The sequence below is a fragment of the Hemiscyllium ocellatum genome, chromosome 15 (genome assembly GCF_020745735.1).
Source record: "Hemiscyllium ocellatum isolate sHemOce1 chromosome 15, sHemOce1.pat.X.cur, whole genome shotgun sequence".
NCBI classification, from domain to species: Eukaryota; Metazoa; Chordata; class Chondrichthyes; order Orectolobiformes; family Hemiscylliidae; genus Hemiscyllium; species Hemiscyllium ocellatum.
This window is the reverse complement of record NC_083415.1, coordinates 50,060,987-50,076,037: the sequence shown is the minus strand read 5'-3', so window position 1 is coordinate 50,076,037 and position 15,051 is coordinate 50,060,987. Positions and strand designations below refer to the sequence as shown.

General features: G+C 41.1%; 1 protein-coding gene across 3 annotated transcripts in view; it reads left to right on the top strand.

Moving 5' to 3' along the window:
* Window positions 1–15,051, top strand: part of osbpl2b (oxysterol binding protein-like 2b) — a 71,609-nt gene that overhangs the window by 17,393 nt on the left and 39,165 nt on the right. For 2 of the 3 annotated variants that reach the window (XM_060836452.1, XM_060836451.1), the window contains exon 2: window positions 8,193–8,276. The gene's annotated coding sequence lies outside the window, so the exon portion shown is untranslated. Of the gene's footprint in view, window positions 1–5,335; window positions 5,498–8,192; window positions 8,277–15,051 lie in introns of all 3 variants that reach the window. The other variant, XM_060836453.1, reaches the window with a different exon arrangement.

Below are 15,051 nucleotides of genomic sequence, written 5' to 3'. Positions count from 1 at the left end.
CGCTTCCCGCTCCTCCGCCCTTGAGCCCTGCCCCTCCAACCGCCACCAAGACAGAACCCCACTGGTTCTCACCTACCACCCCACCAACCTCCATATACAGCGTATCATCCGCCGTCATTTCCGCCAACTCCAAACGGACCCCACCACCAGGGATATATTTCCCTCCCCTCCCCATCAGCGTTCCGCAAAGACCACTCTCTTCGTGACTCCCTCGTCAGGTCCACATCCCCCACCAACCCAACCTCCACTCCCGGCACCTTCCCCTGCAACCGCAGGAATTGCAAAACTTGCGCCCACACCTCCTCCCTTACTTCTCTCCAAGGCCCCAAGGGATCCTTCCATATCCGCCACAAATTCACCTGCACCTCCACACACATCATCTACTGCATCCGCTGCACCCGATGTGGCCTCCTCTATATTGGGGAGATGGGCCGCCTACTTGCAGAACGCTTCAGGGAACACCTCTGGGACGCCCGGACCAACCAACCCAACCACCCCACCGAAGACATGCAGGTCCTTGGACTCCTCCATCGCCAGAACATAACCACACGACGGTTGGAGGAAGAGCGCCTCATCTTTCGCCTAGGAACCCTCCAACCACAAGGGATGAACTCAGATTTCTCCAGTTTCCTCATTTCCCCTCCCCCCACCTTGTCTCAGTCGATTCCCTTGAACTCAGCACTGCCCTCCTAACCTGCGATCCTCTTCCTGACCTCTCCGCCCCCACCCCACTTTGGCCTATCACCCTCACCTTGACCTCCTTCCACCTATCACATCTCCATTGTCCCTCCCCCAAGTCCCTCCTCCCTACCTTTTATCTTAGCCTGCCTGGCACACTCTCCTCATTCCTGATGAAGGGCTCTGGCCCGAAATGTCGAATTTCTTGTTCCTTGGATGCTGCCTAACCTGCTGTGCTTTAACCAGCAACACGTTTTCAGCTCTGATCTCCAGCATCTGCAGACCTCACTTTTTACTATAATCATTACCTTGTTTGTTGTGAACAGCTGAAGAGATATGCTATTCAATATAATGAAATTCATATATCATGTTGTTCATTTGATAGTACATTATTTTAGCTAGATGGCAGTATCCTGTTAGTGTCATATACCACTTGTGTTGCATAGCATTAACATGAAATGGCAAACTTTACTGGTTTCTCATAGCTTTGAGATATCTCACCCCTCTGATGGTGCCTTAGAGCCACTTATGAGTTTGCAAGATATACAGTAAGAAGCAATCTAACCATTGCATCGTTATCCCTTAGGATGGCATTGATGTACCTATTTCAGCAATGAGGCCAATCTTACTGCTGCGGCGATGAGTGGATGGTAGGTTTGCAGTGGGAAGTAGTCAAAAAGGCTTGATAATCTGCATCCCAGAGTACTAATGGAAATAGCCATGGAAGTATTGGATGCATTGATGGTCACCTTCCAAAAGTCTACAGATTGTGGAGCCATTCTGATAGATTGGAAGATGCAATGTAAACCCACTATTTAAAAAAGGGGGGAGAGAAAAACAGAATTACAGATCAGTTGGCTTAACATTAGTAGTAGGGAATATGCTAGAGTCTACTAAAGGAGACGTGAACAGAATATTTGGAAAGCATTAACTGGACCAGGTGATGTCAGCATGGGTTTATGAAAGGGATGTCATACTTGACAAATTTGCTGGAGCTTTTTTGGGAAGTAACCCATTGAGTAGATAAGGGAGTACCAGTGAATTTGGATTTCAGGAAGGATTTTTTTTATCAGAGACTAGTGGGTAAAATTAAAGCAAATGGGACGTGGGATTGGGGCATGGATTAAGAATTGGTTGACAGTCCAGAAACAGTGTGGAATAAATGGATTTTTTTTCCCCCGAGTTGCAGGATGTACCACAGGGATCAGTGCTTGGGCCTGAGCTGTACATATCTGTATAATGTCTTCCATGAGGGAACCAAATGCAATATTTTCAAGTTTGCTGATGACACAAACCCAAATGGGAGTTTGTATTGCCAGGAGGATGCAAGGAAGCTTTTGGGGAGGATTTAAGTTGACTGTGTGAGCAGATATACAACAGATGCAGTATAAGGTGGATAGATGTTAATTTACACTTTGGTGTGAAAGACAGAATATTATTTATATGATGATACATTGGGAAATGTGGATGTACAATGGGATTTGGATGTCCTTGTATGATGTTCAATGAAAGTAAATAGGAGATGCATTAAACAATTAGGAATGCAAATGGTAGGGATTTTGAATTAACCTATTCAAGAATGTTCTGACACATCTCTGGAGCAGGTAGAAATTGAGCCTGTGCCTTTTCCCACAGTGTCACCGAGCAAATGTTATGATGGCCTCCATTGCAAGAAAGTTTGAGTATAGTTTGTTAAAATAGGTTTCCAATACTTTAAATGTATGGTTCTGTTAAAAGAATAACTTCTATTTATTGCTCTAAATATAGACTTAGACAGTCACAAGATATATGGATTTTCTTCCCATTTTTAGTTGATTTGCAAGTTTTAAGTTACTTGGTTTACTGTGCAGATACAGCACCCTTCTGTATCCCTTAACTTTTTAAATTATGGTCAAATATGCAATAGATTTATTACATTGTAGACATAGGACTAATTATTTTGGGATTTTGCACTTATCTGGTGTAAAATAGTGAAAAGCATGACAACAACTTGGCCTTTTATGGTACTACTAACATAATAAAATGTTTCAAAGTGCATACCAAGAACAAAATTTGACCCCAGGCTCCCGAGATATTAAGACAGGTAACCAAAAGCTTGTTTGAGGAGGGTTTAAAGGAATATCCTGAAAGATGTGGAAGATAAAGACTTTGTGAGTCTCACTGTTAATGAACCTGATTTTTGTCTTTTGTTAAAAGAAAATATTATGTGTACATTTAAATATTTGTCATGCTGTATAGGAATATAAGTTGTCAATAAAAGGAAATTTTAAAAAATGAATAATGTACACTGTGATATTTACAAAAATGTTTTCAATCAAATTTGTTCTATCCTTCTGGCCTGAGGAATATCTGATAAATGTTTACCTCTTTGTAGTTGTGTCACAATTCTTTCCGTACATTGACCCACCAGTCTCTGGATAAGTGAATACATTGAAAATGCATATTCATTTGAAGAGTCCAGGCATTAAAAAAATACCAAGTAGTTGATCCTAGTTGCAACATCTAGAAACAGGTTTGGTGTACAATTTTTCAACAAAACGAAAAGCTCATCTTCAAATTTCAAAAGAAACTTTTGCTTTCAACCTCCTAGACTTTTTTAAAAGCAGGGTAATCAATGTAGTTTGATCAATTGAATTCATTGCTCTTTCAAAATATAATTGGATTTCAGCAAAATTGACTGAAGTAGATTTTTCATATTAAGTTGTTGAAATGGAATTTCTCCATTTAGGAAGTGTGAATTAAATAGCACAATGATTATCATCTGTCAGTTTTTGAAATGTTGTACGTGATGCTGTTTGACTTGGATGCCTCCAAGGTTATTTTTAGGTTCCGATTTTCATTCTGTGGAGCAGCATGACTTACTAAGGATCAGCAAATTATTTTATTCCAGGCTATATGATGTATTCCCCTGGCATGGCATGGCTTCCCAATCTTTCTCTGTCCATTAGTAGACAAATCTTGGAAGATAGTATCCTAACTCTGCCTTAAAAATATCCAAAGACTCTGCTTCTCATTGCCTTTTTAGGAAGAGACTTGAGATCTTTCTACTCGGGAGATGGGGAGTGGGGGAATTCTTCCCTCTGTCTTATATGGGTCATCCCTTCTAAAGATCCTTAGGTCTAGAATCTCCCACAAGACAAAACATCCTTTCCATATGCACTCTATCAAGACGTCTCGGAATCTTATGTTTCAATCAAGTTGTCTCTTACAATCTCCGGAGTTTAAAAGTGTAAGAAATAGGAGTGGACTGTTTGGCCCTTCAAACTTGCTCCACCAATCAATTGGATTATGGTAGATCTGACATTCCTCATGTCTGCTTTTCTGCACCTTTTTCTGTAAATCTTTGGATTCTTGACCAGTCGGAGAATCATCTGTCTTCGTCTTAAATATACACAATGACTCTACCACCACAATGACTTCCAAAGACATTGAATCCTCTGAGAGAAGAAATTCCTCCTCATTTCAGTCTTAAATTGGCACCCCTTTATTCTGAGACACCACCTCTAGTGCTGGACTCTCCTGTGAGGGGACATATCTTCTCAGAATTTACTCTGTCAAAACCCTTGAATACCTTAAGGCAGCATGGTGGTGCAGTGATTACCACTGCTGCCACACAGCGCCAGGGACCTGGGTTCAATTCCTGCCTCGGGCAACTATCTGTGTGGAGTTTACACATTCTCCGTATCTGCATGAGTTTCCTTCAGGTGCTCTGGTTTCCTCCCACAGTCCAAAGATGTGCAGGTTAGGTGAATTGGCCATGCTAAAAATTGCCTGTAGTGTTAGGTGCATTAGTCAGGGGTGAATGTAGGGGAATGGGTCTGGGTGGGTTGCTCTTCAGTGGGTCAGTGTGAACTTGTTGGGCCAAAGGGCCTGTTTCCACACTGTAGGGAATCTAATCTAATCTAATCTAATCTTATATATTTCAATGGGATGACCACTCCTTCCCCTAAACACCAGTGATTAGAATCCCAACCTGTGCAGCATTTGCTCATAAAACAAAACCTCTGTATCCCAGATCATCCCAGTGAACTTGTCTGAACTGCCTCCAGTGAAAAGATATCTTTCCTTAAATAAGGGGTCCAAGACTCTGGTACTCCAGATATGGTTTCACCAGCATCTTGTACAGTAGTAGTAAGACTTGCCTACTCTTATACATTACAAATCAAAAGAGACTTGGTTTAAATTTCTGCAGTTTTTCTCAATTTAAATAATACAATGTTCTTTTTCTGTCCCTTCCAAAGTGAACAACTTCACGTTTTCCCACATTATGCTCCACCTTTCTGCCCACTTTCTTAACCTTTCAATATGTCTCTGTAAATATTGCAACCCTCCTGCAACTTTGCCTTTCTGTCTGTTTTTGTCATGTGAAAATTGGGCTATAGTACATTTGCTTCCTTCCTCCAAGTCATTAATGTATTTTGTAAACCAGTACAGTGCCAGCACTGATCCCTGTGGTATTCCATTGCTGATGCATTGCCAATCTGAAAAGATCCCCTTAATCCCAGTTGTTGTATCCTGCCCACTAGCCAGTTCTCTATCCACACTACCTCCAACACTATGGGTTCTTGCCTCATGACCCAATCAACATAAATATTAAAGTCACCCATAACTATTGTTCCATTCTTTTTATATGCTCCTATTATTTGTTGTTTTACAGAGGAACCTTGAATATCTGGCTTTCGATTATCCGAATATTGGAGTATCCGGCAAGATCGCAAGATCCTGATGCTCGGTTAAACTATGTTGTCCGACATTCGATTATCCTGAATTTGATTAACTGAACGAAATACTCCCCGCCCGTGTCCTTCGGATAATCAAGGTTCCTCTGTATATCCTTTCCAGCAGTATGGCTACTGTTTTGAGGCTCAATTCACTCCTGTCAGTGTTGTCTTTCCCTTGCTCATATTTCCACCCAAATGGACTTGACATCATTCATGCCTAGATCATCCTTCACAACTGTCCTCACAACGCTGTCCTTCTGTCGTTCCAAAAGATCAAATATTCCTGAATGTTAAGTTCTCAGGTCTGATCTCTAAGTAACCAGGTCTCCATAATAGCTACAAGTCTAGTCTTGCACCCTATCCTATAAGATATCCTGCCATTTCCAGATACTAATGTAAGAGTAAAGCAAAGAAACAAAAACAGAATCTGCTGGTGAAACTCAGCAAATGTGGTAGCATCTGTGGAGAGAAAAACAGAGTTAATGTTTCGAGTCCAATGTCCTTTTATCAGAATAGAACGCAGAGGTCTGTTATATCCCCAACAAAGTACACTACTACCAACATCCATGCTGAAAACTAAGCCTTGTGGATCAAACCTCAGACCTTAGGAGCCTCCTTTAGCAAGGGCAGAACTTCAACATTGTCCCAGGTTGTCAGTGCAGCCTTTGTTCCTTGTATGAGTAGAGTGATTGATAACAAAAACCTGAAAACTGACACCAAGCTCATGGTTTACAACATAGTAATGTTACCTGTCCCTCTGACAGTCAGAGAAATTAACAATGCATGCACAGATCAAAAATCCCCAGGAACATATCTCTAACAATGTCTCTGTCTCTGCAAAGTCCTGCAAACCCAAAGGCAGGATACATGCTCCTATATCAGCGTCTTCTTTCAGGCTGACATCCTCAGCAAAGAAGCACTGGTTAGAAACATAGAAATCATAGAATCCCTACAGTGTGGAAACAGGCCATTTGGCCCAACAAGCTCACATCAACCCTCTGAAGAATATTCAACTCAGACCCATTCACTACCTTTTACTCTTACAGTTCCCCTGACTAATGTACCTAACCTACATGTCCCTGAACACTATGGGCAATTTAGCATGGCCAGTTCACCTAACCTGCACATCTTTGGACTGTGGGAGGAAACTAGAGCAACCGGAGGAAGCCCACGCAGACACAGAATGTGCAAGCTCTACACAGACCGTCGCCTGAGGCTGGATTCAAACCTGGGTCCCTGGTGCTGTGAGGCGGCAGTGCTAACTACTGAGCCAACGTGGCTGTTGTCAATCAGTTAAATTGGTGAGGCATTTCGCCTCCATGCCTGACACAAGACTTGCAAAGCAAACCCCACCTCAAGGTCTGTCAAGCCAAGTAATTACCAGGGAAACACAGAAAACATTTCAAGGACATCCTCAAAGCCCAGTTGGCTTATGGTAAACTCTTACTCAAGGTTGCCCCAAACTGCAAAGAAGCATCTACAAAGGTGCCAGTCATCTCAAGCATAATGCCAAACCACCTCTTCATCCACCACTTGCCCGGCTTTTGGCTGGGTATGCAGATCTCTCATTGTAATGTTTAGTTGTCTCAGGACATACCAGTCCAAAGTAGAAGAAAATTATTCTCAGACTTGAAGGAATGTCTAAGGTGTCCTTTTCACAGCTTACTGTCCTGCCTATCTTTGTGTCATCAGCAACCATGCTTTTGTCCCTTTGTCAAAGTCACATTTTTAAATAATAAAACGTTGAGGCTGCAGCACTGATCCTAATGGGACTCTGCTCATGACACCTTGTCTACGAGAAAGATGACTCATTTATATCTACTGTTTCCTGTTACCTAACCAAACTTTAATCTATGCCTCCCCAACTCTAACTTTCCACAATCGCCTTTGATGTAGCCCCTTATGTTTCTAGAAGACATTTTAATAAGGCATTTAACAACATATCCACCAGTTCCCCTTTATCCACAGCACATGTGATGTAAAGTGAAGAGTGTGTAGGTTAGTTTGATCTTTAGAGTAGGCTAAAAGATCAGCACAGTATTGAGGGCCGAAGGGCATGTATTGTGCTGTTTTGTTTTAGGTAGAATTCAAGTAAGTTGGCTAAATATGATTTTTCTTTCTTAAACCATGTTGACCCTGCTTACTTACTCTGGCCCTCTCTAGTCTTTCTATGTGAGTAAAGTTCTTATCTCTGGCGTCGTTCTAACATATCTCTTCTGCATCCTTTTTCATGTCCTTCATATTTTATGCCTTTGAGGTCTGGGATCCTATTTTTATTTTAAACCATTCCTATCAACTTGGTTTGTTATCTTCAAAAATTTCTGTTCGTGGACCTCTAGCTCTTTTCGTGCACCCTTTCTAAATCTGCACTATTTAGTTAATATTGCCTGTTCACATACTTCCTTGCAAATGCAACACTTCATTCCTTAACTGGTAATAATGGGCATCCTGTGCATTAATCAGAGGGTAGACTTTAACATTTTAGTTCCAGTTGTTTCATTTTGCTGTATTGTGGTTGGGATCTGTATGACCTTTCACAGCATTATGACATCAACATACCTTCAGTTGATTCTGCAAGTTAATGTGCAGTATGTAGGTGTTACAGTGCTGAATGATGAATAATTAGAATAATAGCTACCTCCAGAATGTTTTCAAATATTGTTATACAGCCTTCAAATTTGGAAGATGTTGTAACTGGAGCAAAGTTACCATTGAACATCGTTTTTATATAGCCATATGAACAATCCAAGTCTTCTCTTATTACTTAACTCGTTTATGCAACTTGTTTTGCAGATAAGTGCTTTAAACTTCCTTGGTTGAGCCCATCAAGTTGAGGGCTGGCGTGACTGCTCTGCCACTAGGACAACCTTTTATGATGTGAGTAATAAGACATAAAATGGAAATCTTTAAGATTATAATTAATTAGGATTATAATATTAACAGAATAATATAAGTTATGAATTTGAGGGTGTGAAAATAATAATTAGTGTTAAAATATATTGTAGAGCAACAGTAATTTCTATCTAACTGATTTCTTTTTCATGAGTCAGACTGTTTTCACAATGCTGATGTACAAGATTCAAAACAATTTCCACATGTATTTCTGAACATGAGTAAAGCAGGTTTAATTCCACTGCTTTTGTTTCTGTAATTTTTGAAATGAGAAATTTGTGCATTTGGGTAAATTCAATCTTTAGTTCTATCTCTAGATTACTTGAACCTGTTTATAAGCAGATATTATTTAAATTTCAGCTAATGTCATAGGTGTACGATTCAGCCCAGCCTTTTATTGCATAAAAGTAACATGAGTTTTACAGGTTGAATAACAATTATCAAATAGATTGAGGAGAATTTTTATTTTGTAGTAAAATAGTTTTATTTTACTGTAAATCAGCCATCTGTTTTACATGTCATTGTTTTGTTCTAAGAAAATCAATTGTTTCTTATTGAACACCATAATTTGCATGCTTAAAGTTCCATAGCTCAATATAGTATCACAATGAAATTTATATCCATGAATAAAAGTCACAGGATCTGGACTTCTGTATGAAATTCTCAACTGGTTTATTTTTAAGTTATACAGTCCACGAGTGGAGTTTCGTTTAGGACACATAGGGAAGCTCCAAACAACATTAATGGATGCATTCTCCTTGGCAAAGCCTCTACCAATCCAAGACCACTTGCCAACCAATCAGAATACTCATCATACAGTTTGAGAAGATTAACGTTCAACATTTTAAAATTTCTAAATTTGTTGGAAACTATTGAACTTTTGAATGCATATTCAAAAGCGCAAGACAAAATGTTTTCTTTTGCAGCAATACTCCAGTTCTGTACTACTGCAGTTAACTGCATTGTGTGATACCGGATCAGGTTAGCATGAAAGAGTACCCCCCCGAACAGCCTTACTAAACCAGATAGATTTTGTCTAACATTCAGATTGTTACATGGTCATCATGTTAGATTTTTTTAATTCCAGATTTGTTTATTTATCTGGAATTTAAATTATGTGGTCAAGTATGAACTCATGACTCTGGATCATTCATCCAATCCTATAGATTGCTATCCTCTCTGGATAATTAGTCCATCCCTACATCATTACTGTTTATGTTATTGGTTGAATAATTGTCTGCCTCTGTCAGTTTGCTTATCGTCAGTATTTTGGTGGACTCTAGGCAAAGTTCAGTATTTTCCAGCATATTTAGAAATTTTAAAATGCTGAACATTTAATCTTCTCGAATAAATGAATAGATATGAGCATTTTGTTTAATTTAGAGGTCATTTAAAGTTCAGAAGCCACCAGTGTTTGTTGATGTAATGCAATATGCTGCTGTGCATGAATATCCAGTAGGAAATTGCCAACATTTAGGTGTGATTTAGTTGAATGCAATTAAAAATATTTTTATTGAACTTGAAGTACTGCAATCAAATGTCCAGTTGTGCAAAATGAATCTAATTGTTTTGACGCAAACTCAAAATTCAGTGAAGAAGTTTCATATTTGTGTAACATTGCTATCTCAAACTTGTATTTTTAAAATTTATTTATTGATCAGTTGTGGGCATTGATGGCAAGGCCAGCACTTATTGCCCATTCCTAATTTTGCCTGAAAACAGTCACTTGAGAACTGAGAACTTGCTAGACCTTTTCACAATGTAGTTAAATGTCAGCTGCATATGAAGTTAGTACAATAGAATACCCTTCCTAAGGAACCTTAATAAATCAGATTTTTAAAATGTGAAACTCATGTTTTTAATCCATCATCTGAACATAATGGCTCCTTGCTTGATTATTATAACACGACTACTCTGCATTCTTGTATGCGTAAGCCTGTAGCTGAAAATTCATATGTGAATCTTGCAGGGGCAACTTTGCCAAAAATGCTTAATAGCAATTTAAATAAATGCCACAGCCAACTTTTTAAATTTACTTGTTTCCTGGAAATGTGTTTTGCTTTCTTTTGGTGCAGGGAGGAAGGAAAGTAGGCATTATCAGTTAGATTTTTAAATTAAGTGAAGCATTTTCAGATGTTTCAACATGGCTTGATATGAATATATTTCTAAGCTGAAGCCAGCATTGTGAACCTTTTTTGTCATGTTATAAACGTGTATTGAAAGAAAAAGAGACAAATGTGTGGTTTACTGTTGGCCTCATAAAAATAATAGCAAATATTAGTGATATTTATTTTTAACTTTTTATTATGGAACTGTCATTACAAAAATGCATTTTGAAGAAAAAAATGTTCCTGCTTAGCGTATGAAAGCAACTACTTGCAGTTATATTTTTTAAGAATTGTATTCACTTGTGGGACATTGGCATCGCTGGTTGATCAGCATTTATTGCCTGTCCATAATTCTTGCTGAGAAGGTGATGTTGAGCTGCCTTGAACTGCTACAGTCCACATACTGTAGGTAGACACTCCAAGCCGTTAGAGAAGAAATTCCAGGATTTGGACCAAGCAACACTAAAGGAATGGGAATATATTTCTAAGTGCAGACAGTGAGTGGCTTGAAGGGTAACTTGCAGGTTCTGGTGTTCCCATGTATTTGCTGCCCTTGTCCTTTTTGAGGTGGCAATGGTTGTGGATTTGGAAGGTCCTGTCTAAAGGTCTTTGGTGAATTTCTGCCGTGCATCTTGTAGGTACTACACACTGCTGCTACTAAGCATCGGTGGTGGAGAATAGATGTTTGTGGATGTGATACCTATCAAGCGGGCTGTTTTATCCTTGGTGGTGTCAAGCTTCTGGTTTTGGAACTGCACCCATCCAGACTAGTGGGGAGCATTCCATCACACTCTTGACTTGTGCCTTGTCACTGATGGACAGACTCCTGCTCTTGTAACCACTGTATTTGTATGGCTAGTCCAGTAGGATTCCTGGTCGATGTCAACTCCCAGGGGAGTTGTTCATAAGTGGGTGCTGATGATGCCATTGAATGACAAAGGTGAACGTTAGATTGTCTCTCTTATTGGTGATGGCCATTATCTGGTATTTGTGCTATGTGATTGTTACTTTTCATTTTTCACCTGGATATTGACCAAGTCTTGTTGTATTTCAAAATGGACTGCATCAGTATCTGAGTTGTTGCAAATACTGTTGAGCATTCTGCAATCATCACTGAACATCCCTACTTCTGATCTTTGGAGGGAATGTCATTGATGAAGTAGTTGATGATGTTTGGACCTAGAACAACCTTGACAAACTCCCGCAGAAATGTCCTGGAGGTGAGATCACTGACCTCTATCAACCACAACCATCTTACCATGTGCCCCGTGATTCCCACTGATTCCAGTTTTGCAAGGACTCCTTGATGTAACACATAGTCAAATATGGTCTTGGTAGCAAGGGTTGTCACTCTCACCTCACCTCTGGAATTTCTTTTTTTTAATTTGTTTGTCGATGTTTGAACCAAAGCTGTGATGAGGTCAGGAGCTTAGTGGCCCTGGCAGAGCCCTAGCTGGGTGTCAGTGAGTAGGTTGTGCAAAGCCTATGCTGTTGATGATTCCTTCCAACACTTTATTGATTGAGAGTAGACTGATGGAACAGTAACTGGCTAAGTTGGATTTGTCCAACTTTTTGGGTAAAAGGAATTTTCCCAACTTTCAAGTAAATGTTAGTATTGCAACAAGTTCTAGAACACAAGTCTTCAATGCTATTGCTGGAATGTTGTCAGGACCCATAGTCTTTGCAATATCCAGTGCCTCCAATTGTTTCTTGATATCATGTGGATTGAATTGAATTGGTTGAAGGCAGGCTCCTGTGATGCTGAGGTGGGGGGAGGGGAGGGAATCTCTGGAGGAAGCCAAGGTGGATCATCCACTTGGCACTTCCGGCTGAAGATTTTTAGCCTTGTCTTTTGCACTGGGGATATTTGGGGAGCCATCTTCTCCAATGAGTTGCTTAATTCCACACCACTGTTCACAACTGGATGTGGCAGGACTGCAAAGGATCTGATCCATTGGTTGTTGGATTACATTAGATCTGTTTATCACTTGCTGCTTGGGATGTAATTAGTCCTCTTTGGTAGCGTCACCAGGTTGACACCTCATTTTGAGGTGTCCCCTCCTGCACTCTCTATTGATTCCCTGACTTATTAGTAATAAAGCGAATGAAAGCGAATGCAATGTTGTCACTTACCTCCAGAGGGTTGGAATATAAAAGCACCGTTGTGCTACTGAGACCTTATAAAGCTCTGGTTAGGCCCCATTTGGAGTACTGTGTCCAGTTTTGGTCCCCACACCTCAGGAAGGACATACTGGCACTGGAACGTGTCCAGCGGAGATTCACACGGATGATCCCTGGAATGGTTGGTCGAACATATGAGGAACGGCTGAGGATCCTGGGATTGTATTCATTGGAGTTTAGAAGATTAAGGGGAGACTTAATAGAAACTTACAAGATAATACATAGCTTGGAAAGGGTGGACGCTAGGAATTTTTTTTCCATTAGGCGAGGAGACTAGGACTCGTGGACACAGCCTTAAAATTAGAGAGGGTCAATTCAGAACAGAAATGCGGAGACATTTCTTCAGCCAGAGAGTGGTGGCCCTGTGGAATTCATTGTCGCAGAGTGCAGTGGAGGCCGGGATGCTAAATGTCTTCAAGACAGAGATCGTTAGATTCTTGATGTCATGAGGAATTAAGGGCTACGGGGAGAATGTGGGTAAGTGGAGTTGAAATGCCCATCAGCCATGATTGAATGGTGGAGTGGACTCGATGGGCTGAATGGCCTTACTTCCACTCCTATGTCTTATGGTCTTAATGGTAGGGAGTTGGGCGAGGATGCAAGCCATGAGGTTGCAGATTGTGTTGCGGCATGAATCTGCTGCTGTTGATGGTTCACAGAGCATCATGGATGCCCAGTTTTGAGTAACTAGGTCTGTTTGAAGTCTGCCCATTTAGCACAATAAGAGCCTCCATTCTGTTGTGTGGCACTGTTCTCAATGTGAAGTGAGGACTTTTTCTCCACAAGGACTGCGTAGGCATTGGTCACTGTTACTGATATTATCATGAACAGATGTATTTTCAGCAGACCGATTTGGTGAGGTTGAAATCAAGTATGTTTTTCCCTCTTGTTGGTTTCTTCGCTACCTGCAACAAACATAGTCCAGCAGCTGTGTCCTTTAGGACTTGACCAGCTCTATCAGTATTGCTGTTGCTCAGCCACTCTTGGTACGGACATTGAAATCCTCACCCAGAATACATTTTGCAACCTTGTCACACTCGGTGGTGCTTCCAAGTGTTGTTTAGCGTGGCAGCGTACTGATTCATTTGCTGAGGGAGGATGGTATATGGTGTTAAGCCGGAAATTTCCTTGTCCATGGTTAACCTGATTCATGCGATTTCTTATGTCTGGAATCAATGTAGAGGACTGTTATGGCAACTCCCACCTGACTATATATCACTGTACTGTCACCAATGCTGACCTTCTAGTGAGGCAAGATATATCCAGGAATGGTGATTGTGAGGTCTGGAATATTATCAGGTATTATTTCATGAGTATGTTTGCCTGTTGCTAGGCTAATCTGTGAGACAGTGTTCCCAATTTTGGCACTAGTCCCCAGAGGTTAATTAGGAGCACTTTGCTAGATTGATGGAGCTGTTTTTGCCATTGTTGTTTCCAGTGCTTAGGTCGATGCCAGGCGGTTCATCTGGTTTAATTTCTTTATTGATACTTTGTAATGACTGGTACAATGATTGATTCATTGATTGATTGATGCTGGTTTGCTAGGCCATATCTGAGGGCAGTTGACTTAACTACACTGTTATGAATCTGGAGTTACATGTAGGACAAACCAGGTGAGAACAATATTAGAGCTTAAAAATGTGTTGCTGGAAAAGCACAGCAGTTCAGGCAGCATCAAAGGAACAGGAGAATCGACGTTTCGGGCATAAGCCCTTCAGGAATGAGGAGGGTGTGCCAAGCAGGCTAAGATAAAAGGTAGGGAGGAGGGACTTGGGGGAGGGGCGTTGGGAATACAATAGTTGGAAGGAGGTTAAGGTGAGGGTGATAGGCCGGAGAGGGGGTGGAAGCGGAGAGGTCGGGAAGAAGATTGCAGGTCAAGAAGGCGGTGCTGAGTCTGAGGGTTGGGACTGAGACAAGGTGGGGGGAGGGGACATGAGAAAGCTGGCCACGCGGGGTCAGTTGGTTCCGTAGACAGGTGCTGAGGAAGATGTGGCTGTAGTGGCGAGTCTGTTTTGAGGATGTGGCTGAAGAGCTTCAGGCAGAGGAGATGACCTGGGGGGTGCAGTGAGAGAGGGACTCACTGAGATCCTTGTAGAGGGAAGAGGAGAGCTTCTTCAGGAAGGCATCCTTACAAGAGGATTCGCAGTAGGTTAAAATCAACTAGGAGAAAGTGAGGACTGCGGATGCTGGAGATCAAAGCTTAAAAATGTGTTGCTGGAAAAGCACAGCAGTTCAGGCAGCATCAAAGGAACAGGAGAATCGACCTTTCGGACATAAGCCCTTCTTCAGGAATGAGGAGGGTGTGCCAAGCAGGCTAAGATAAAAGGTAGGGCCATCTCCTCTGCCCTGAAGCTCTTCATCTGCAGTCCTCACTTTCTCCTAGTTGATTTTAACCTACTGCAAATCCTCTTGTAAGGATGCCTTCCTTGAAGAAGCTCTCCTCCTCCCTCTACAAGGATCTCAGTGAGTCC